The sequence below is a fragment of the Canis lupus genome, chromosome 2 (genome assembly GCF_048164855.1).
Source record: "Canis lupus baileyi chromosome 2, mCanLup2.hap1, whole genome shotgun sequence".
In the NCBI taxonomy this organism is placed as follows: Eukaryota; Metazoa; Chordata; class Mammalia; order Carnivora; family Canidae; genus Canis; species Canis lupus.
The window spans coordinates 50,516,773-50,540,098 of record NC_132839.1 but is presented as its reverse complement, the minus strand read 5'-3'; the positions used below and the strand labels follow the sequence as shown (position 1 = coordinate 50,540,098).

General features: G+C 39.7%; 1 protein-coding gene and 1 long non-coding RNA gene across 20 annotated transcripts in view; one reads left to right on the top strand and one right to left on the bottom strand.

Moving 5' to 3' along the window:
* The window catches only part of AKAP13 (A-kinase anchoring protein 13), a 320,680-nt gene that overhangs the window by 241,753 nt on the left and 55,601 nt on the right, over positions 1-23,326 (bottom strand). The gene's annotated exons all lie outside the window — the stretch shown is intronic.
* Positions 1-23,326, top strand: part of LOC140617483 (uncharacterized) — a 50,320-nt gene that overhangs the window by 1,934 nt on the left and 25,060 nt on the right. For 3 of the 4 annotated variants that reach the window (XR_012017718.1, XR_012017712.1, XR_012017723.1), the window contains exon 3: positions 4,060-4,157. This is a non-coding gene — a long non-coding RNA (uncharacterized lncRNA). Of the gene's footprint in view, positions 1-4,059; positions 4,158-7,019; positions 7,141-23,326 lie in introns of all 4 variants that reach the window. The other variant, XR_012017722.1, reaches the window with a different exon arrangement.

Genomic DNA, 23,326 nt, shown 5'->3' with positions numbered 1-23,326 from the left:
AAAATAACAGGATCCAAAGACTCTTTCCTTCATTCCTAAGGAGTCTGGGCTGGTGGCAATAAACATGTTATGTACTCGTTGGGGGTGGGAGCAGGGAATTCTGAACAATGGAAAAGCAGCAGGGTACAAAGAGCAAATAGGCGTTTCCTGTTGCAGATGCCAAAATCCGTACATACAAACTACTACAGGTATCAATACATTTCCTGAATAAGGGACTGAGGAAATCTTACAGGAGCCTAATTGTCTTTTTCTGTTTACAGCTGCATTAATTAATAACTGATCACTTAGCTCTAAACACTGATTCTCAAACTTTAGGGCACATGAGTATCAGAGGCCTTGTTAAAGAATATAGATTCTAGCCCACCAAATCAGGAAACTAGACCTGTGCTGTTCTTGCTTTTGAATCATGGCCCACACGTGGGGAAACAATGGTGTTGAGACCCAGAACATGTGTCTGATTCTCTTGTGGCACAAGCTAGGCTTCTGTGTCCCACTATCTCATGACATTGTACTCCTAAAAATCACCAAGAAAAAAGTGAAGCATGGTCACAACTGGAGTGAGAGGGGGAAGGGGACCCATGGCAGGAAGGTAGGAGAGGATAAGAAAGAAGAGTAGAACACAGGGCAATACTCACAGGAAAAACAAACACAGCCGATTAAAACTGAAACCCAAATAACCAAAACACTAACACCCACATTCATTCATTTACTATTTATCAGTGCCGAATTATCCAATAGGAAAAATGATCCTGAATTTAGGGCTAAAATACACACACACAAATAATCAAAGTCATTAACATGGAATAAAAAAACTCAGAACTCTTACCAAAATAATAATGAAAGAATTTAATTTAAAATCAGGCCTCTGATTTCTTATACTCAGAGTTTACTCTGAAATTCATATAGGAGAATACACCATAACTTTTCAGTACTTAGGGCCTCCTTTTTTTCTATTTATATTTTTAATATCTGCCTGGCACAAAAAGACTCAATGATGGTAGATAATCTCTGTATGTTTCTGAGCCCCCAAAATATTCCATGTACAGTGAGCTGCTGAGTGCCAGAGATAAATAATACACTACCCTACCAATTTAGTAAGGGACATACAGATGTAAATGGATCATTATGTTACAGTATTATAAGTGCAATAATAAAAATGTTACAAGGGTCAAGTAAGAAGAATAAACTAGCTAGGAAGCCCTCACACAATTTACTGGAGATCAGCTGTGAGGCAAGTTTCACCGGGTGGACACAGAAGCAGCCCAGAGCAGCCGGAGCAGTGCCTGCAAGGACAACACAGCACAGTGAGCTGCTGGGCACTGATCAGAATGAGAAGTGCAAGCAGGGGGCTGAAGAGGGAGAGGACAAAGGAGATGACTCAGGTAAATCCACACACACCTCAAAGACACTTGGCCAATGAAGGGAGAGAAGAAAACAGACAAACCACTGTGACCGCACTCTACCCTAAAGATCTTACAGCCTTATGATGGCACTGGCATCAACCAAATTTACGTCTTTGATTTTTTTTTTTCCTTTTCTGACCATTCTTTTTCTTACCCCCCCCCCTTTTTTTTTTTAAGTTCAGCTAAATTTTCTATCCTTTCACAACTGCAGGTTCAAAGATTCACAAAAAGTTGCACTGGAAGAAGTCTATAATCATGTAGCCTACACTCAAACCCGGCAAGTACATGTGGGTCACAAGTAATAAGGCCAGCCTTCCCCCATGGCTTCCCTGAGATGCAGCAAGCGATGGCTGACTTCCCCCCAGTCAAGTTCTGCAGGCCCTGGAGTCTGTGTCCCAAACCCCAGCCAAACCCTTTTGGCCACAGGACTTTACAATTAGAAGGGGGGTCTCAGAAGCAGCCCACACCACCTTCCTCCCCAAGTGGGAATCACTGCCAGCCGGCCTGCCTCAGCTTGTAGACCAGAGTGCTAGGGCCTTATCACCTTGAGAAAATCTCTCCATGCTCCACTTGCTCCTCTGACTCAACCTTCCTGAAATACTATTCTCATTCTGTAGCTCACACTCTGCCTGCCTACACAGTAGCAAGCAGTCCTTCAGAAAGGTTCTTCTGAGGTACCAACCTCTGTTCTTCACAGAGTGCTAGGAGAGGGTACTAAAATCTGCCCTGACTCAAGAAAAGGAAAGAAAAGCTTAAAAATAAAACGTGATCATTTTTGGAAACATATTTAAGCCATCTTAGTCGCTGTAGAGCTTCCAATCTCCAGGGCTAAAGGTAGAGTCCTGCAACCCAAGGTGCCTAAGCTCAGAGGCTGCAACCACAGACACATTAGGGGCAGCTTGAGGCCATCAGCTGCCAGCGGAAAGAGTAAGCTCACTACATTTCCTCTGTATATATATAAAAAAAAGAATCATCATCATCTGGGTCATGATCCCGGAGTCCTGGGATTAAGTCCCGCATCAGGCTCCCTACAGGCAGCCTGCTTTTTTCCCTCTGCCTGTTTCTGCCTTTCTATGGGTCTCTCATGAATAAATAAATAAAATCTTAAAAAAAAAAAAAAATCCCCTCTCCTCCCTCTGCTCGTCCCCATCCACCGTGCTCTCTCTAAAATATATATATATATATATATATATATATATATATATATATTTTTTACACTAATTCTCTATAAATCATTCTGATGAATAAATGAAGATATTAAAGGAACAGATGACTACTAGGTTGGAGACAATCTGCTGGCATTTAAGAATTAACAACCTCTTGTGGAAGAATGTAAGAATAAAAACAAAAATGCCAATATAATTCAGAGAAGGAGGCAGACAGACTTGGATTTGGTTGTAACTTTGGCACTTCAGACTCTATTATTGTGGACAAGTTACTTCATTGCCAAACTTTATTTTCATCTGTAAAATGGATAAAAGTAAGAATAAAAGATGTGTGTAAAGTGTTTAACACGGTAGTAAGCAACAAGAAAACACTCGGTGAGTTGCTGTCCCTACTGCCTCATATGAATGACAGGATTAGCTGTGTGCACTGACCTCACATCACATCCAACTCCCACGTCCTGTGGACCACCGCCACCCAGCACTGATCCCGAATTCTAAACAAAGGGAGTCCAGGAGAGAACTGTAGACCCCAGATGAGGTGGCTCTACTGAATACGCCCTTTATTGTTGGTGAACTCCCAGAAGCCCTCCAGGCTCCCCTACCACTCCGACTGGTGCCGCCCAACTGTGCTCAGTGGCTTGTCTATGCAGCCTTGCTAGTACTCCTAACCCACACCCTCCAATGTGCCCTGCACACACTGCTGGAATGCACTGTGCTAGGTCCAGTCCTTACACTTTGCTCACGATAATGCCCTCCATCCTCGATGATTCTGATAGCAGGATTATTGTTGGTAATCTAACCCAAGCAGCCAGCAATAAGTCACTTTTTTTTCTTTCATTTTCTTCTCCTTCATTTCCATGCTTGCCTTTTCTTCTCAACTTGTTAATTCCAGGCTGTCACACTGTACACGTCTTCTACAGCCCTCCTGCCCCACCACTACCACTCCTGCCACAGCATCTGGAGCAGTGCTTGCACACACAATAAATACTAAAATACTTGATATGAACATCAGAGACAGAAATTAATCAGCAGCTTTCTGCACTATTTGATAGCAAAGGATCCATAGCTCTAGCTTTAAGAATAAAAACCATTCTATCAAAGCCAAAAATAAGTCAGTCTAGTCCCAGAAGGTTCACCTAGTAGCTCATAAAAGGTAGTATATGGATCCTGCCAAGTGATAAGAAAACCAGCCTGGATCAATTTGCTTAATCATCCAGAGAGGTAAAAGGGACCAAAGGGACCAGAGTGGAGGAATTCAGCATCATCTAACTGGAAAACCTCAAAGCAGAAGAGAGGGCAAAGAGCTGCTCAACACTACACCAAGGCTCTCATGTGATGGTTGGTACCTCTGGGAAGAACACACGCACATGTTATTTCAATTCTCTTTTGGTATTTAACACAGGCTTGTGGTTTCCTGGAAAAAAAAAAAAAGGTTTCTGCTGCTTTGCAGAGATCTATATAGAGAAGAAAACTCCAAATGGCTATTACAGGTGAGAAGTTTGCCTCCAGCTGTATCCTGTTATCCAAAGGAAACGGAACTGTAAGCTGCCAGGAGGTCCAGGCACAGGAGAGCAAGACCATCAATTCAGTAAGTGCTGACATTCTTATCCCTATGGTAATAAGAATAAACTTTGAATTTAGAAAAATTCATGCACAGCTGGGCTCTATGTAAATTAACTTCAGGGGGGGTTAAAATAGATATCCGGTAAAGGGTCTGCCAAATTCATTCAAGCCCTTCTACTTCCTTCATCCTTCCCAACCTCTGTCCATCTAAAAAGCAAGCAACCCAATGGGTTAAAGTGATGATAAACCATTTGGAAAGACTGAATATAGGCAAGTAGGTTTCACACAAATGCAGACCTGATCAAGCTATATGACCTAAACTGGGCAAAGCCCAGGCCCTGGAGTGGATACTCCATTAGGAAGTTATTTCACAGTGACACACAGCCCGCCTTCTTGGACACATTACATGATAAAAGTACTACCACATTATTCCCACAAGTGGCAGGTGGAAGAGGCACTAGAAACATGCTAGGAAAGTCCATGTTAGCTTTTACTTTTAAAGTTGCTAAAATGGTTCTCCTATCTCAAGGATAAATACTTTAATGCTGTAGTTCCTTTTTTTTTTTTTAAGATTTTATTTATTTGAGAGAAAGTGAGAAGGAGCAGAGGGAGGGGGCAGGGGGAAAGGGAGAAGCAGACTCCTCACTGAGCAGGGAACCCAATTCGATTCGGGGCTCCATCCCAGGACCTGGGGATCATGACCTGAGCCGAAGGCAGATACTTAACCCACCCTGCTGCCTAGGCACCCCTGCTGTAGTTCTTCAATATTGAATCTTTAACATCTTGAGAATAATGACATTGTAAAACACAAGAAGAGGGACGTTTTTGTTTTGTCTTTAAAACAAACAAACCATCTCAATGGGATGCCTGGGTGGCTCAGAGGTTGTCTGCCTTCTGCTCAGGGCATGATCCTGGAGTCCCAGAATCAGGTCCCACATCAGGCTCCCTGCATGGAGTCTATTTCTCCCTCTCTCTGTGTCTCTCTCATGAATAAATAAATAAAATCTTTTTTAAAAAATCTCAAAATCAGAGGAAAAGTTTTGAACAAAGACTTCAAATAAAAGAAAAACATGTATTTAATAATTAAGTGAAAGACTACAGTCACAGAAACTCCAATGTTTTCAGCAACCCTCAGGTTTTTAAAAAATATCATTTTATTAACTTCTTAAATGAAAAATTTTATTTTTAAAGGAGAATTTCTATTCATAAAACATCGCCGGCCTGAATTATTCCCTGAGGAGTCATTCTTGTTTTCATAACATACAGTGAGCAGAGAGTATTTTTAAAAGTCACTGATAGGAGGGGTGCCTGGATGGCTCAGTCTGTTGAGCATCGACTCTTTATGTCAGGTCGGGACATGACCTCAGAGTTGAGAGATCTACCTCAGGGGTTGAGAGATCCAGCCCAGCACTGGGCTCCATGCTCAATGTAGCATCTGCTTATCTCTCCCCCTCTGTTCTTCCCCCTACTAGTGCTGGCACTTGAAGAAAGGAAAGCGGAAAGGGAAAAGGGACAAGGAAAAAGAAAATGATCACTGGTAGGCTGGTTTAATGGGAAGAACATATAACTCTTGATCTCCCAGTAGTTGAGTTCAAGCCCCATGTTTGGCGTAGAACATACTTCTAAAAAATTAAATAAATAAAAATCACTGATAAATCTTTTAGGTGGAATGAACTAGGATCAGCCAACTAAAAGCACAAAAAGATCATCACCCCACTTCTAGCAATCTAGATGCCATAAAGAACTAACTATAACATGTTACAGAACCTGTGGTAATTTGATTAGAAGTTCTAGCCAAGAATTTTGCTATCTAAAGACAAAAATGTATCAGTGTCCTAAAATAACAGAACTCTTTCTCAACCACTAGAGAGGAATGGCATCTGTCAGTAATCTCTCCTACTTGTAACATATAGAGTGAAACTGAGTCTGTCCTCACAAGCACAGAAGTATCCATGCACCTTGAAAATGTGACTTATACACAGTCATGGCTATTTGATTATCAATAAAGTTCGTTCACTTTAATTTAGACCTAGTGCTTCACAAAACAAACAGAACAAGTGTTTGACAGTACTAAAATAAAGAATTGGTTTTAGATTAGATCTCAACGGAGTTAAATTATCAACTACTAGGTTAACAAAAAAAAAGTCCTGCAAATTCTAATTCAATTCAATCGATTCATTGAAAACGGCTTAAAAGAATGATATAAGAAGGCAACTTTTCATCAAATTATTATAAGGTTATTATTGCTAGGTTAAATATGGATGACATTACAGTTGTTTTGCATTTAGACATAACAATTTAAGAGGAACTTTAGAGATTATCCCTTGAATTTCAAATTTTCTGAATTCCTTTTAACAGGAACTCTTATAGGGCCACATATGTTAACAACTCATTATATAATGCAGGAATGGGAAATTAATTTCCCTGCTTGAACTAATTTCAAAAATAAGGTTGCCATAAAAACTGCAGACCTTTTTGCCTTAAAATATTTATTTCCTAGCTGTGTGTGAGGAGGTAAAAGGCACATGATAGAAATACATACTGATGAATTGTTTTTTCTAGTAAACAATATGTTACTATGCACAAGACTGCAAATATTTAATAGCTGAGGATTATACACAAAAATCTAGATAAAGTCAAGCATCTACTACATAGTGTTCTTTCCTTTAGAATTACAATACTTCAACCTTTAAAAATATATATACATATAGGTGTTTCATAAAATTAATGTTATCACAGAGACCCAAGTGCTAATAAGCTGGCCATAATGAACACTTCAATTGGCTATTCTTTCTGAAAATCCTTCCAATCAAAAAGGAATTAAGGGAAAAAAGACTAAAATTTCTTGGCATACAGTCCTAAAAGTAAAACTGCTTTTGGTAAACAGGAGTGAGAGTGAGAAGGAGGAGCAGGTACCTGTACCTGAGTCTTCTAAGAGCCCAGGCCATTGAGAAAGTGACTTGATGTGCAAGATAAGGAAGAGGAGGTGTAAAACATGCAGACAAAAGGTATTTGAAATGCCACAAAGGGAAATTCAATTTAACAAATATTTGAGTGTGTACTCTAGACCCACACCATGGACAGAACAATATACTATAAATAGCCCAAGTAAACTCTCTGGGGGGCCCTGAGATCCTGGCTGATTCTCCACATAAATTAAATAGGCCCCACCAATGCCCCCCCACCCCCACCCCAAATACACTACAACAAATAACTGGCTCGTGCTAGATTGGTCATGGTTAGCAGACGGCCAGAATTCAGACTGATCTGGGAAACCAACATACGGTTTCTCCCAAGACCTGAGATGGACAAATGGAAGAATCAACCCCTTCCACATCCCATGCCACCTGACAGATGGATGAGCAACTGTGTTTCCAGTAAGAGGGCCAGGAGGGCAGGGGTGGCTGAAGTTCTAAGCCCCTGCTGGCTGTGAGGCCTTTCTCTCCTGTAGGAGACAGAGTCAATCATCATCTGCCTCTGAATTCTGCTGTAAACCTGATAAATTTGGGCAGCGACTGTAGTGTGGTGGTGTCAGAGAAAATGTTCTACAAACTTGGTCCTTCACAGACACGAACCTCACCAACAGGAACACGTGACCTGGACCAACAAACAAGTCAAGAACAATACTGCAAGAACAGAGACGACCAGTTAACAAGACCCTCACCCCTTACTTGGCAGCTGTGGCACAATCCTTCAGGAACAGTCTATTCAAGTTAGCCACTAGCGCAGAAGCTCCAAGTTAAAGCTTCAGTGATACCAATGCTCCTTCTAGTGACCTGAGTAAGATGAAACAGCCACTCTGGATTATCAAGCACGGGCTCAGTCACCACTGTCCTTGTGGCTGGCTCTCCATCAGCAGGAAGCAGCAATGGTGAAAACCACAGCCGGGGGCCTCAGCCTCTACCCCATGAGGTAGAAACTCACAAGTCAAAAACTTTTTTTTTTTTTTTTTCAGTTTTAAAAATATATTCTTGATTCCTCTTCCTTTCCCTCTGTTCCTCTCCCCAAATGCTGGTATAACCAAACTAAAGATCACATTCTAAAATAATCTCCAGAAGCATTTACACAGAAGTGTACTGCCCTGGTACCCACCAGAGGCAAAAGCTTAGCAAAGATGAAGGCTTCGGACTGACTACCAGCTCCACCACACCTGTTCATCACCCTGTGCTCCTCCCTCGCCAGCTGAACACATGACATTTCCATGGGGACCCAGTCATTTTCTAGCTCATGTTTGTACAGAAATAGGAACACCAGAAATGTTCAGAGAACAGAGTAAAAGGATTATCAAGTAGCTCCAATTATACCAACTGATCTCACCCTCTTGCTACAAGCTGAGTCCTAGCATCTGAAATCCATTTCTGAAACTCCATCAAGAGCATTTAAAAATATATATATATTCTTCCTTCCCTCATTTTCTCAAGCATACACTAGAAATACACTGGATGATAAACACAGGTATTCACTGGTTTTCAGAATCCATGCTCATCCAAAACCACACAACGTACATCTATTTCATTGTCAGATAAGTTAGAGCCCCCTGTTTTGCTCCTCAGGAGATGTTCTTATTTGTTCATCCACAAAGTAAGCACCTGAATTCTACAATCTTGACATCTTACAGTTTATCAATCACGAAGACACGTAACTATCATCATCACTTTCTTCAATGGCACTTGTAAGAGTTTACTTATTCTGTTCAGGCATCTTGCTAATCTTCACATTAATCTGTTTTACAAATGAAAAGATTCATGGTTAAAGTTAACCAACCTGTATAAGATTTGCACACCTAGTATATGGTGGGAGTCCGAATTTGAACCCAGATCTGACTCCAGCATGCTCTTAACTTCTAGATTACTGCACTGCTGCCTTTTCTAATTTGTAGCAACCTCCATTTCTTATTTAGTGAATGGAAGGGCTTGGACTGGGCGATCGTGAAAGCTCCTCCCATCCATAACATGTCATAATTCCACGTACAGAAACACTGGTTGCCCTAGGTACATAAACAAACAAGGCAAGGTGATTTTGTGAGCTAGGGACTAAATACAAATGACAAAGGGAAGGGATGAGAAGTTCTTTTCATTCATTTTCATGGAAAATTCTTGGCAGGGGAGACAGTATTTCACTAACTGAAGGACAAAGGGAGAGGAAGAAGGTGAAGACCTATCTTGTATAAAGCTTCTCTGTTGACTAATTCATCGGTTTCATCTCCCCCAAAATTTACTCTTGTAGACTACTTTACAGATGTGCCCTAGTCTGTTTCCCCAAAGTAAGAGGCAATAGCCTGCAGAAAAAGTTGTGCAGTTACCCAACAAATAAAGCCACTCAACAGACCAACATGTTCCTACTCACATCCAAATGGAAATGTTTACAAGCCTGAGAATCAGCTGGGAATGAACTCCCTTCTACACAAACACAGGCTAACATCCGCCAGCTGAAATCTGCTGCTCAAAAAATTTAGTTGCTCTTACATAACCAACAACTTCTCAGAATGTTTTTCCCCAAAATTCTACAAAAAAATCTGATGAAGAAAATAACCAAGCTTCATACCCAACGCCCAAGCTTAAAGAGAGCCAACAGGGAGTCTTTCACATTCAAAACTGCAGTGAAAGTGAATGGCAATGTCTCTGTCAGTACTAAATTAAATTTCACAAACTGCAAGTATACTAATAAAGGAATATACCGTCTTACTGCTTCATGGCACATGATGAAAAATACACAGGCTTTTCATACAGGTTATTAGCATTCTTGAAGCCTGCTATAAAGCTGAACAGAAAATTTTAAAAAACAAAGCAGTTACAAAGCAAGAGGGACAGACCAGAAAGACATGTCACGGCCTCCCATTACAGACCCTGATTGCTGTCCCAGGTCAGAGCAAAGAACAAATAAAGAATGCAGCCACCCACAGAATACCTCCCCACCCCGAACCAGAGGGAAAAGAATACCACAGAGCTGGGGAATTTAAAAACTCAGTTATGGAATCTCCAAGGAGACACTCCTGCTCAGTTGATCCTCAGTCTCAGGCCTCCGGGTCTAACAAATACAACCATAAACCCCACTAAGGGTCAGTATTAGCTGTACTTACCAATGCCAAGGCAAGCTCTGCCTTTCAAGGGCTCTCATCAGAACAGAACTGGAAGCAAGGAAAACATTTTTAAAATCTTGCCAATCAAATCAACCTATTCCTTTCACTTTCAAAAATCTGAACTCTTAAGTTAGGTTTCCTGGTTAGACGAAATACACTAAGGGAAGGTAAGCAGAAATGACAAAGATTTGGAGAATATTGTTTCATATGCTCTGTAAGTCCTATACTGCCCTCCTGAATGGGATGGAGGGGCAGGAGGAAAGCCCAAATGGATTCACAAACACCAAGGGGGAAAAGAAGGAAAACATGGACATCAAATCCAATAGAATGGCTAAGTAATGATGTGAAGACTAAAACAGAGCTCCACTATTTAAAAAGTCAATGAAAAAGTAAAGGCAGACTATGCTCTATTATGTTATTCCCCTTACAGATAAACAATTATAACTGAATAAAATATAAAAAGCTACCATTTGAAGGCACTGGAAAGAGACTGAAGCAGACAGGTGAAAGAAGGAGAAAGTACTGGGTAAGATTCACTTGCAAACTGCTTTTTGACTAAGGCCCAGATCATACAATACAACAGAGAGAAGCTACGGTCTTAAAATCTGTATCTAAGCTCTTCCCAAATCCTTGGTAGACACCTAAATTGTACATATACTGGGGAAAGTCCAAATTTCCAGCAAAAAGCAAATCTGTTAGACTGAAAGAACTGAGCAGAATCAAACTAAAGTAGGAGTTTGGGGCCAATCCAATTAACAAAAGTTAATTTTGTTAAGTTAAGCCAGAACAAAAGTTAGTATTTTCAAAAGATAAAAACCATGGTGGTCTCTAAAACATATCATCCACAATGTACACCATTTAATAAAAAGTTACTAGATATGTGGAATCAGTTTTAACATCTTACTAGATCCCTTGATAAGCGAATTAGATAAAAATCTTCAGCATATGTTCATTTTACGTTTGTGTAAGAGTAATCAATTTACCTTTGAGAAGCCACAGACAATACTACAAAGCATATATAAGGAACTTATGCCCAGAATTCACAAGAAACTTTTCCAACTCAATAATAAGAGAACAGCCTAACTAAAAACAGATAATATATCTGTACAAATACTTCACTAAACAAGATAATATGCATGGCTAGTAGGCACATGAGATGATGCTCAACATCATTAGTCATTAAGAGAAATAAATTAAAACTATGATGAGATGCACATCTACCAGAATCACCCTACATCTATTAAAGACCTTGAATTCTTAGTTAAGTTTTACCACAAAGAAAACTCCAGGCCCAGATAGCATCAAGATAACATGTTCCAAACATTTAAAGAAAAAATGATGCCAGTATCAAGAAGTGGGGCTCTAGGGGGTGGTAAGGGCATGTCCCACCTTATTTTATGCAGCCAACATCACTCTGACATTAAATCTAGACAGAGACATTAAAAGAAAAGCAAAAGCCCTCATGAACACAGACACAAAAATCCTTAAGAAAAGTCATCAATTCAAACCCAGAAATATAAAAAAGGACCATACACAATCACCAAATTGGTTTTTTATCCTAGGAAAACAATATTGGTTTAATTTTTGCAAATTAAAGGACTTTACCACTATCAAAATAAGAAAGAAAAAGTACACAAATATCTCATTAGATGCAGAAAAAAAGTTTGACAAAACTCAACACTGATCCTTTATAAAACCTCTCAGCAGACTAGGAACAGAAAGGATACTTCCTCAAACTGCTAAAGGCAGTTTACAAAAAAACCTACAGCTAAAATTATACAGAAAGATGAAGGTATAAATGCTTAAGTCTCAGACAAGCAACAAGAATATCAACTCTCACCAGGAAGAAAGCAAAGCAAAGCAAAGAACTAAAAATAAGTGATATTTATTTATTTATTTATTTATTTATTTTTAAGATTTTATTTATTTATTCATGAGAGACACAGAGAGAAGGCAGAGACACAGGCAGAAGGAGAAGCAAGCTCCATGCAGGAAGCCCGATGTGGGACTTGATCCTGGGACTCCAAGATCACACCCTGGGCCAAAGGCAGGTGCTAAAACCGCTGAGCCACCCAGGGATCCCCAACAAGTGATTTTTTAGCAAAATGGCAGGCTACAAGTTCAATAAACAAGAATCCATTATATTTCTAAATATTAAAACAACTGGAAGTTGATATTTCAAGCATTTAGCACCAAACCCATGAAATGTTTTAAAAAGTTAATATTATATGTAACAATAAATTTAACAAAATATTACAACTGTAAATATGCTTTAGAAAAAAACTACAGAAGGGATCCCTGGGTGGTTCAGTGGTTTGGAGCCTGCCTTTGGCCCAGAGCATGATCCTGGAGTCCCAGGATCAAGTCCCACATCGGGCTCCTTGCATGGAGCCTGCTTCTCCCTCTGCCCGTGTCTCGGCCTCTCGCTTGCTCTCTGTCTCTCATGAATAAATAAATAAAAATCTTAAAAAAAGAAAAAAGAAACTACAGAAGACATTTAAAGTTGGAGATATGCCCAATTAATGGATTAGCTCCATACAATTACATGTCAACTCTCTCCAAATTGAGCTACAAATTTAATGCATGTTCAATAAAAACTGCAGTACAGGGGATCCCTGGGTGGCTCAGCAGTTTAGCACCTGTCTTTGGCCCAGGGCGCTATCCTGGAGTCCCAGGATCGAGTCCCATGTCGGGCTCCTGGCATGGAGCCTGCTTCTCCTTCCTCCTGTGTCTCTGCCTCTCTTTCTCTATGTCTATCATAAATAAATAAATAAATCTTAAAAAAAAAAAAAAACTGCAGTACATTTTCTTATGGAACTCAACTCACCTGATTTGATAATGCACACAAAAGTGCAAATGACCTAGACAAAGTTGGAAGACTTACACTACCTGACTTTACAATGAACTATAAAGTTATGGCACCCAAGACCCTGAGTATTGGTGTAAGGACAGACAAGAGGACAAAACATAAAACCAAAAGAAAAAGTGGATACACTGGACTTCAACAAAATAAGGAACTTCAAGCTCTTCACAACACTATTAAAATGAAAAGGAAAAACTGGAAAAAAATTATTTGCAAAACATATCTGATAAAGTACATATATTCTGAATGTGTGAAGAACTCTTACAACTCAATAATATGATGGAGAGCTCCAAAAAATGTCAAAAAACATTTAATAGACCTTTCCCCAAAGAAGACTGATAGATAGATGCTCAATACTAGTAGTCATCAAGGAAATGAAAATTAATACCTCTATGAGATAAGCACTATATACCCCCCAACTGGGCTTAAATTTACAAGATTGAAAATACCAAGATTTGATAAGTAAAGAGTGACTGGAACCCTCTCATATATTGCTAGTGGGAAGGGAAGAATGTAGAGGCGCAATGAAAAACATTTTCATTAACACTACTCTTGGATATTTATTTACTCAGGAGAAATGAAAATACATGCCTATATGATTATATGCAAATATTTCTAGAAGCTTTACTCACAAATAGGTAAAAGCTGGAAACCATTCAAATGTCTGTCCAACCAGTGAGAAGAATAAATAAAGTGGTATATCCATACAATAGAATACTTCTCAGCCAAAAAAGGGGGGGCAGGGACTACTGATACATATAACGATTGCAACAGATTTCAAAAGCTGTTATGGAAATGCCAGATATAGAAAACTATACCCTTGATCTCACTCTTACAAAATCCTAGCAAAGGTAAAACTGTAGTGACAAAGCAGATCAGTATTGCCTGGGTTCTGAAGTGGGGAGGTAAAGGCACTGACTGCAAGGAGCAAGAAAGAAACTTTCTGGAATGACAGAAAGGTTCTATCCCTTGATTGTGGTGGTGGTTATTATGACTGCATGCAGCTGACAGAACTGATTGAACTGTACACTTTGAGTAGATGAATTCTACTATATATAAATTGTACTCTAATAAAGCAAATTTCAAAACAATTTTTTTCACTTCTTCTAACAACTCCATAGTCCTTGATAAAGCTGTAATGTTCTACATCATCGTGTTGAGCATTAATTATCTCAGTTCCACAGCTGGGACAGAATAACCAAGTCTCAACTTCTTGCACAGTGCGTGTGGTAGCAGGTTAGCCACAAGGGGCCAGCGAAAAGTCACAAGGAAGCATGGGAAGTGCATAAAACTAGGTAACTAAGACACTGCCATATTTTTGCTAAGTAGCACTGAAAAGTATATAGATAACAAAGATAAGAAAGAATACTGTTACAATGACACATATCTAACAGCAGCTACTTGATGCTATGGCTCACAGGGAAGGGCAGAATTGAACGTTCCTGGAAGCCATATCTCTGTTTGTCCCCATATCTCCACAGAGACAGAAAATCTTTGAATTCTCTTCACTGTCAATGCTTAAAGCTCTGGTCCTTTGTCTAACTGCAAGCCTGCTGGATGCATATGGCTACTCAGAACAAAACACAGTGATTAGGGCATACCAATTTTATTAGAGTTATAGAATCGAAGGAGGGACAAGAGAAGCTATTCTGAAAAGGGAAAAGCCTTTAAAGAAATAAACAAGAATCTATAAGCTGGAAAAATTCCAAAAAAATCTGTACATGTCACTGTATCTCTTTGGGTTTCAAGTTATCCTATAAAACAAACTCTATAATCCCTATACTGATATTTTAGGATTCTCTCTTCAGGGATCCAAAGTGTCCTGGCCAAAGTTTATAAACATACTTATTAAAACAGACCAGTTATATTATTTAATACATGATGTCTAAGGATGCCTGGCTGGCTCAGTCGGAAGAGCATCTAACTCTTGATCTCTCAGGGTTATGATTTCGAGCTCCATGCTGGGTGTACAGATTACTAAAAAAAAATACATAAACTTTAAAAAAATGCATTTAATAGTCACAATGTCCCTGGGTTGAAGGGAAAAGAGGTTAGTAGGTAAGTCTACATTTTTTTTTTTAAGATTTTATTAATTTATGAGAGACACAGAGAGAGGCAGAGACACAGGCAGAGAGAGAAGCAGGCTCCATGCAGGGAGCCCGAAATGGGACTCAATCCCAGGTCTCCAGGATCACGCCCTGGGCCGAAGGCACGCACCCAACCCAGGTGTTGTGCCACCCAGGCGTCCCAGGTAAGTCTACATCTTAATGACAGTGGGTTCACCAGAAATGACCTGCAAGTGATAATGCAGAATTGCATCATATCAATCACTGAAATAATGGCGTCCATATCATTCCCATTTCCAGGCAGCTATTCTAAAAGCATGCTTTAAATGCTACACTTTAAACCTAAAACAGTACTTGTCAATACTGCACTGTCTATTTGTTACAATTTGGAGCAACCTGGAAAGAGGTACCCTGATGACAGTAACACCCAATAGTAATGCACACTGTAAACAACAGCTATAGCCAGAACTTTAGATCTACCTATTCTAGAAGGCACAAATACATGCAATTTCTTACCATTAGAGGCACTTTGGGGTCACACAGGACACATACAAAGGTCTAGAGTCTCTCATTTACACTCTTAAACATTTGTGCATCTAACGAGGGCCAGTGACTGCACTCTTGGGACACAGCAATTAATCAATTGGTATTCACACCCCTGAAAGAGCTCTCTGTTAGACAAGTAAACAAGGTAATTACAAGGTAGTGACAATAATTCTATAGGTATTTACCAAGTTTAAAGTGTGGAATACGGACACACTCTTAACCTCTCAGGAGCAGTGTTCTCTGACCTAAAAACACTAATAAAGACTAAACTCTTTCCCCAAATATTAATTTAATACAGAATCCTACAAATCCAGTTCATGTCCTAAGCCCTTTATATTTGCTCTGCTTTGTTTCAGTCTCTTCATAAGATAAAGAACAAAACTTTTCCAAGTAGAGCTCATCTGAGAACCCCACTCTTCTTCAAAATATCAGAGCTGTGCTGGGGGCCTGGGTGGCTCAGTCAGGCATCTGACTCTATAGATTTTGGCTCACGTCAGGATCTCAGGGTCAAGATGGAGCCCGTATCTGGCTCCATGTGGAGTCTGCTTGTCCCTCTCCCTCTGCTCCTCCTCCCGCTGGCTCATGCACTCACACTCTCTCTCTCATAAATAAGAAATCCTTAAAAATAAATTAATTAAAAACATCAGAGGTGTGGTGTTAAAATACTAGTGTGACTACTCTTACCAGCTATAAACCACAATCGATTTTACCAGAAGGTAATTTTATTTCATAATCCCTTTCCAAAGATTACCTCTCATCTGCTCCTGGAAATTAAAACAGTCCAAACTTACAGGACAATTACTAAATCCACAAAAACGGTCATAACAGTGTTATTTTCAAATATCAATATACTTCTAGAAGGACTGGGATTTTCACCAGTTTTGAAAGGTCATCAGCCAGAGAGTATGTTCAGGCTAACGTAAACACATAATCCAAACTGTAAACCCAGCTAGACAAACCAGAGAGCAAAGACAAGATTCCAAATTTTACTTCCCTGCAGCCTAAGTAGGTTTCCATGAAAATCTCAAAACTTCCTTTACCCTGAAAAATATAAGAAAGCTTTCCAACAGAGTCTCATAATATTCACTCAGCTGAGATAGAGTATAAGACTGACCTACACACATATTTTGAGAGCAAATAATAATAAATAGACTCTCAATCTGGGTAGGTAGCAAGACTCTCAATCTGGACTGTTCCTACACCACTGAAGCCACAAAATTCTAAGGTTTATGTTGTTATAGTTCTTTCATAATATTCTGAGACAAAAACACAGAAAAAAGCAACACATAAATTTTAGTCCCTGAAGAATAGCAATCAGTCCTCAATCCTGCCCTAGACAACATGAAGCCAGTAACTCAGGTAAAGACAGAGAAAGCATGTTGACCAAACCTACTCAATCTACTAACAGATAAAAGGCTGACTCACAGAACCCAGATCCAAAAATATTATGGACTGGAACATCAGGCCCTGAAACTGTTCATTTGTGTGTTTATTCATTCACAAGTTCACCTAGTTTATTTAGTATGCAGCTACTGCCAGGCACACTGTGCTAGGTGCTACAGATAGAAACATAAAAATATGTTCCTTATTCTCAAAAGTGTATACATCCCAAGGGAGACACATGGAAAAACAAGTAGAGGGACGTACCTGGTTATCCAGGGAGAGGAAGGCATGACGGAGCGTGTGGAAAAAAGGGTGTCAGGAGAGAGAGAAGAGGGGACTCCTGAGCTGAATCTATCAGGGATGAAAGAGAAGAGGAGTCTTCCAGAGATTAAATTGCGTGCACACTCCCAAAGAGGCACAAACAGTCAGCTGTTCCAGGGTCTAATAACTGGTAGTTGAACAGCTAAAGCACAGATTCTGCAGGGATGATGTTAAAAAGAAAGAAACGTGGGGATTAAGCCAAGCTCAGGCTTGGCTTAAAAAAGCATAATCACTCAACCATCTACTAAGCACCTACTAGGCACCAAGTATGGAAAATGGGCAAGGTGGGGTGGTATGCATTTAGAATCAACTGTATCACGTAAAGGTAGGAAAGATGTGGTACCGCAGAAGCACATATACTCAAGGTTTGGTTGACACAAAACTCAATCAAGAGTCCACAGCATAAAATGGTTGCCCAAATTACTGGTATGCATTAATAGATATATAATTAACACAGCTGTATACATTTGTGTATGTGCACTTCAGTACAGTAATAGATACTTTGTTTTTAAGCAAAGAAGCTGGCAGGTGATTCCAAACCACTATTTATTCAACAGGCCAGGAATATAATGGTCCATTCTGGGAACTCTACCAAGATAGACACAGACAAAAAAGGCTGGGAACAAAGTGAAGGGGTTGATACGAGAAATGAAAACCATGTTGTTGTTGTTGTTGTTTTAAGTAAACTCTATGCCCAATATGAGGCTTGAACTCACAACTCCAAGATCAAGAGTCACTCACTCTACTGAGCCAGCCAGGTGCCCCCTGAAAACCATGTAGGTTTCTTTTTTTTTTTTTTTAGATTTAATTATTTAATTAAATTTAATTTTATTATTTATTCATGAGAGACAGAGAGAGAGAGAGAGAGAGGCAGAGACAGAGGCATAAGCAGGCTCCCTGCAGGAAGCCTGATGTGGGACTCAATCCTGGACCCCAGTATCATGCCCTGAGCCAAAAGCAGATGCTCAACTGCTCAGCCACCCAGACATCCCCCTGAAAACCATGTTTTTAAACATAACCACTGATGAAACTAGAAAGGTTTAACTAGGAGAAAAGGTCCAAGGATCTTTAGATTAAAGGATATTTTGTTCTCTTAATGCCATGATTCCACAGTGTGACAAATGAGTATAAATTTTAAAAGCTTTTTTTGTGGTGTTTCAAAAGTTTATTCAAGTAATCCATATCACCAAAACAATGTACTATGTCTCTCTTACGAGTGAGGTGCAATAAGACAAGGAAGATGGGTAAGATGTAGAAAGAAAGTACTCAAGGGCAAGTATCTGTTTTTAAAAACCTCTGGTCTACTACAGTACAGAAGACAGATCTATACACGGATACATAACAAAGTTAAAAATAAATGCCTACAGATCAATAAAAATAATTACCTTTCAGTTTAAGAAAAAGATGGATGAATAAGAAGCTACCAGTTTTAAACTCCCTCTGTGAAGCTAATTCCTTAAAACAGAATTGAACAAAGATGTACAAAATAAGAAATGACCTAGAGTAATTAGCTATGATGAAACTGAAAGGAAATCAAAGGAATAAATATTCATGTGGAAGGCTTATTATTATATACAGACTCTTTTAAGCTTCAAAAACCCCTGAGAAATAGATATTATCCCTATTCTACAGGAAAATGAACATCAGGGTTCAAAGAACTTGTCTAAAGACACCGTGCTCAGAAGTGGCAGGCTTTAGAACCTGTAGGACTTCAAAGCTCTTTCTTTGTTAATCCAAGACTATACTACCTCCCAAAATCTGTAACTGGATTTCTAACACCTATGGAGGACACACAATGGTATACACACTGGGACGGGCACAGTCACAAGAAGGATAAGCAAGGGAGACATGACTATTTATAAACAGGAGAGTCACTGGTCTGATAAAACCTAATAGGCAGAGGTACTCACCCCAATGCCAGACTTTAACCCTCTGGTTGCTGGGTCCCAGAGCTGCATTAAAAGAGAAGGCACGTCTTGGGGGAGGTCCAAGGGCTGCCAGAGGAAATGGAAACAGGAACTTGGGGCAGTATTTCCAACTTTTAACAATCACGATGGACTCACCAGTGCATACTAGCTGGATGTGCAAAAGCATGCATTTCTAAAAAGGTTAAGGTCAGAATCACAGGAATTTGGCTTCCACATTTCAATCAAGGCTTAATAACAACTCATTACCAAGTGATTATCAGTTCTGCCACCACAACATCATCTAGATGTTGAAAAGCAAAGACCCAACAAAAGCCTCCCCAGAGGTTGCTCTCTGCCAAAGCTGACTCTGATATCAATAGAACTCACTGCCTTCGATGTAGCCAGTCTGTTCAAATGCACCAGTCTTCTTTCTGCCCTTTCTCAGAAATAAGAGGAAGGTAGCAAGAAAGCTAAGAAGAAAGGCAAGGGAAAAGCAGGGCACACAAAAAGATTCAGTGTTCACTGCAGACCTCCAAAGGAAACCAGCCCTGGCACAGTTCAAAAAACCCACCATATTCTACCATTCTGCACAATTTAGTCTTGGCTGCAACTTAATCTACTGCTGGCCTAACACTGGATTTGTAAGTCCCAGAATGGAGCACGACAGTAGGGACTAAAATCAGTCAGGCTTGTTAAGACTAGACACTTGGGGGGAAAGTACAGCAATCAAGCCATGGTTCTTCCTCAGGCTCTATGCTCCCCATCCTTCTTATAAACAATGTCAAACAGTAGTAAGTTTGACTTACTTCTCTCATTGCATTTGGGAAATGTGTATCCCTGTTCCTTCAAGTAACTTTTTCTATCCCATTCTCCCTCTCTGCTCTTCCTGGAACTCCAATTACATGCACAGTACAGACCCTTTTTAAACTGTCCCCTGGGTCTGTGACATTCTGTTCATTTTTGTTTCAATTTCTTCTCTCTGTTCTTCAGATTAGATCATTCTTACTGATCTAAAAGTTCAGTGATTCTTTACTCTTATCTCTGTTCTGTTAAACTTATCCTGGAAATTTTTTATTTCAGGTTTTGGGTTTTTATGGTTTTGTTTTGTTTTTTTTGTTTTGTTTTGTTTTTTCTTTGCAGTTTTTTTCTGTACTGATTTTGTAACTTTTCATTACAAGTAAGTCTTCCTGTATATAACTGAGTATAGTAAAAATAGCTCCTTTTAAATCTTTACCTGCTAAATCCAACATAATGGGTCATTGTGGAATCAATCTCCATTGATTATATTTCTCTTGAGAATGGGTCACATTTTCCTGTTTCTTAATATTTTTTTAAGATTTATTTATTTGACAGAGAATGCATGCATGTGCAGTAGGGAGGGGGAGAGGGGGCAAATCTTAAGCAGACTCTGCAATGAGTGCAGAGCCCCATCCAGGGCTCGATCTCACAACCCTGAGGTAAATGACCTGAGCCAAAACCAAGAGTCAGATTTTTAACCAACTGTAACACCCAGGCTCCTGTTTCTTCATATTTTGAAGAATTTTAGATTGTACCCTGGATGTTGTGGCAATATTGAATTGTTCTATTCCTCTAAAGAACCTTGATTTGTTTTGTTTTGTTGTAGTAGGCAGTAAGCTGAACTTCTGCCTCTTAGATGGCATCTCCAATCTGCATTCAGTTGAAGCCTTAGCTTGGCTGCCCCATTCAAGTATAGATACCTAAACATCCAATGATTATTCTTGGAAGGTGAGAATGTGACTAATTTTTATTTTTCTACTTCATATTCTAAAATTTTCATAATGAGGGCAGCCCGGGTGGCTCAGCGGTTTAGCACCGCCTTCAGCCCAGGATCAAGTGCTGATCCTGGAGACCCGGGATGGAGTCCCATGTTGGGCCTCCTGCATGGAGCCTGCTTCCCCCTCTGCCTGTGTCTCTGCCTCTCTCTCTCTCGTCTCTCATGAATAAATAAAATCTTTAAATTAAATAAATAAAAATAAAATAAAATTTTCATAATGAGTTGTGTTCTTCATATTTTCAAATTCCCATTTTGAGCATATTCCAAAAAAGCAAAATAAAGGGGATATTATTAAAGAATATTTAAAAGTTAGTATTTTTTTTCCCCACTGCTTAAGGCAGATGCCTCACCCCCTGATGGGACCTGCTTCTATTTGGCAACATTCAAACTCTTTTCATGATACTCTGGTTTAGTTTAAGAAGGTCAAATAAGGAATTCACTACACTACCAATGCAGTCACAGCTCAATGGCACCCTCCACCAAGAGGTGGAGCTCAGTATAAGAAGACAGACACAATAAATGGAAGAACTTAAAATAAAGGCAAATCTATTTGTCACCAGGAAACAGATGTCTACATAGGACAAGGCCTGAGAAAACAGGTGTGTCCACATGGAGTGACTTACAGACCACTGCAAGGAGCCACAGGCTACAACTAGACAGCACAAGGTTGAGACACATGATCTCTACCTACTTCTTCCAGGGTGCCAGTGCTGCACACTGATGAGCACATTCAACCCCGTGCTTCCTAGAAGAACAGGAGATCCCCTCTTCTTTAAAATACAAGCAAACAAACAAAACAAATGAAAACTTCAATGAGTCCCCTCTCATTTTTTAAAAAGCTGTGCAAAGCCAAGAATAGGTTTCCTTCAATTTCATTTCCTCCAAAGCACCTGGCACTGTCCCATACCACAGCAGGCCCTCAACTGCAGTGAGAACAAGCCCTCACATTCGAGGTCAACTAGACTGAGGTTAGAACTTCCATATGCCTCTTACTTTTTTACTTTAGATGAGTTACTTCTAAAGACTGATTTAAAAAATGCAGATAGAGAATAGACTCTTTTCATGAGGTCTGGAGCAATTCACTTAACCCCTCTGAGCTTCAGGGCCCTGGTCAGTGAAAAGGCGATCGTACCTTTCTTACAACCCTGTTGGGAGGATTAAGCAAGGAAACTAAGTAAAATGCCTCGCTATATACAGTCTGGCCTGGCACAGCAGAGCTGGTAAAGCATCACCATTATTGTTGAAGTATTGAACAGGCTGAGAAATACCTCCCCAAATCCATAAACTCACAGAACTTCCAGGGAAGGGTCAGAGCTCAGGTGACTTGACCCAGGGTGGGTGGGGGAGCTGCTAGTTGAGCCATAGAAAATAGAGTGTGTGGAAAGTGAGTCTCCTACAGACTCTGAGGTAGTGTAGTCTTTAGTATCTGGATTCAGGTTAAAGAGGAGAAATCAGGATTGGTTTTCATCTCTAACACCTTAAGAGTCACCTCCAATTCAAAGCAGAGAGACCTATTTAACTAAAATGTTCAGTGTATATATGTGAGTGACTAAACAATTAAACAGTTCTGATTTTGCTTACAATAAGAAGGACAATCTTACAACAGTTTAGAGTATAAAAGCAGAAAGGGTATGATCCTTGGTCCTCAAATGACCTGAAGCTTGGGAAAATGCCATGCACTACAAAAAGGGCTTTTCTGCTTTTCTATGTTTGAGGCAAGACAAATATGGAAGATCTAAGACCTACTGCTCAGGGAAGTGGTGTACAAAAGTAAATACATAAAAGAGTCCCTTATCTGTTTTATTTTCCCTTTTCCTCCAACGAGAATGAAGTTCACTCTAGATGATGTAGAATGAATAACAGCAAACGAAATATTAACAGCCCAAGGTGTGGAAACTCAGAGTGTCTGACTTAAAGGAGTTTGTCCCAGGCCAGAAAGAGATGTACTTCCTGAGCCCCAAAAAATTATGTAGGCATAAAAGAGACAGAGGAATATAAAGGACAACAGCAATTTGCAGTAAGAGAGTAGATTCCATCAACTGTGATCTATTGAGTTTTGTCAATGTCAGCATAAAGAGATGCTTTGTGAGCCTTCCAAAGGGAAATAATCTAAAAACCCAGCATACACCCAGGAGTAAGTCATATCAGGACAGCTCCTTCTCTTTTTTTTTTCAAGTAATTTTTTTACTCTAAGGGATTGAGAGTATGTCAATTTCAACAGAACACCTGTCCAA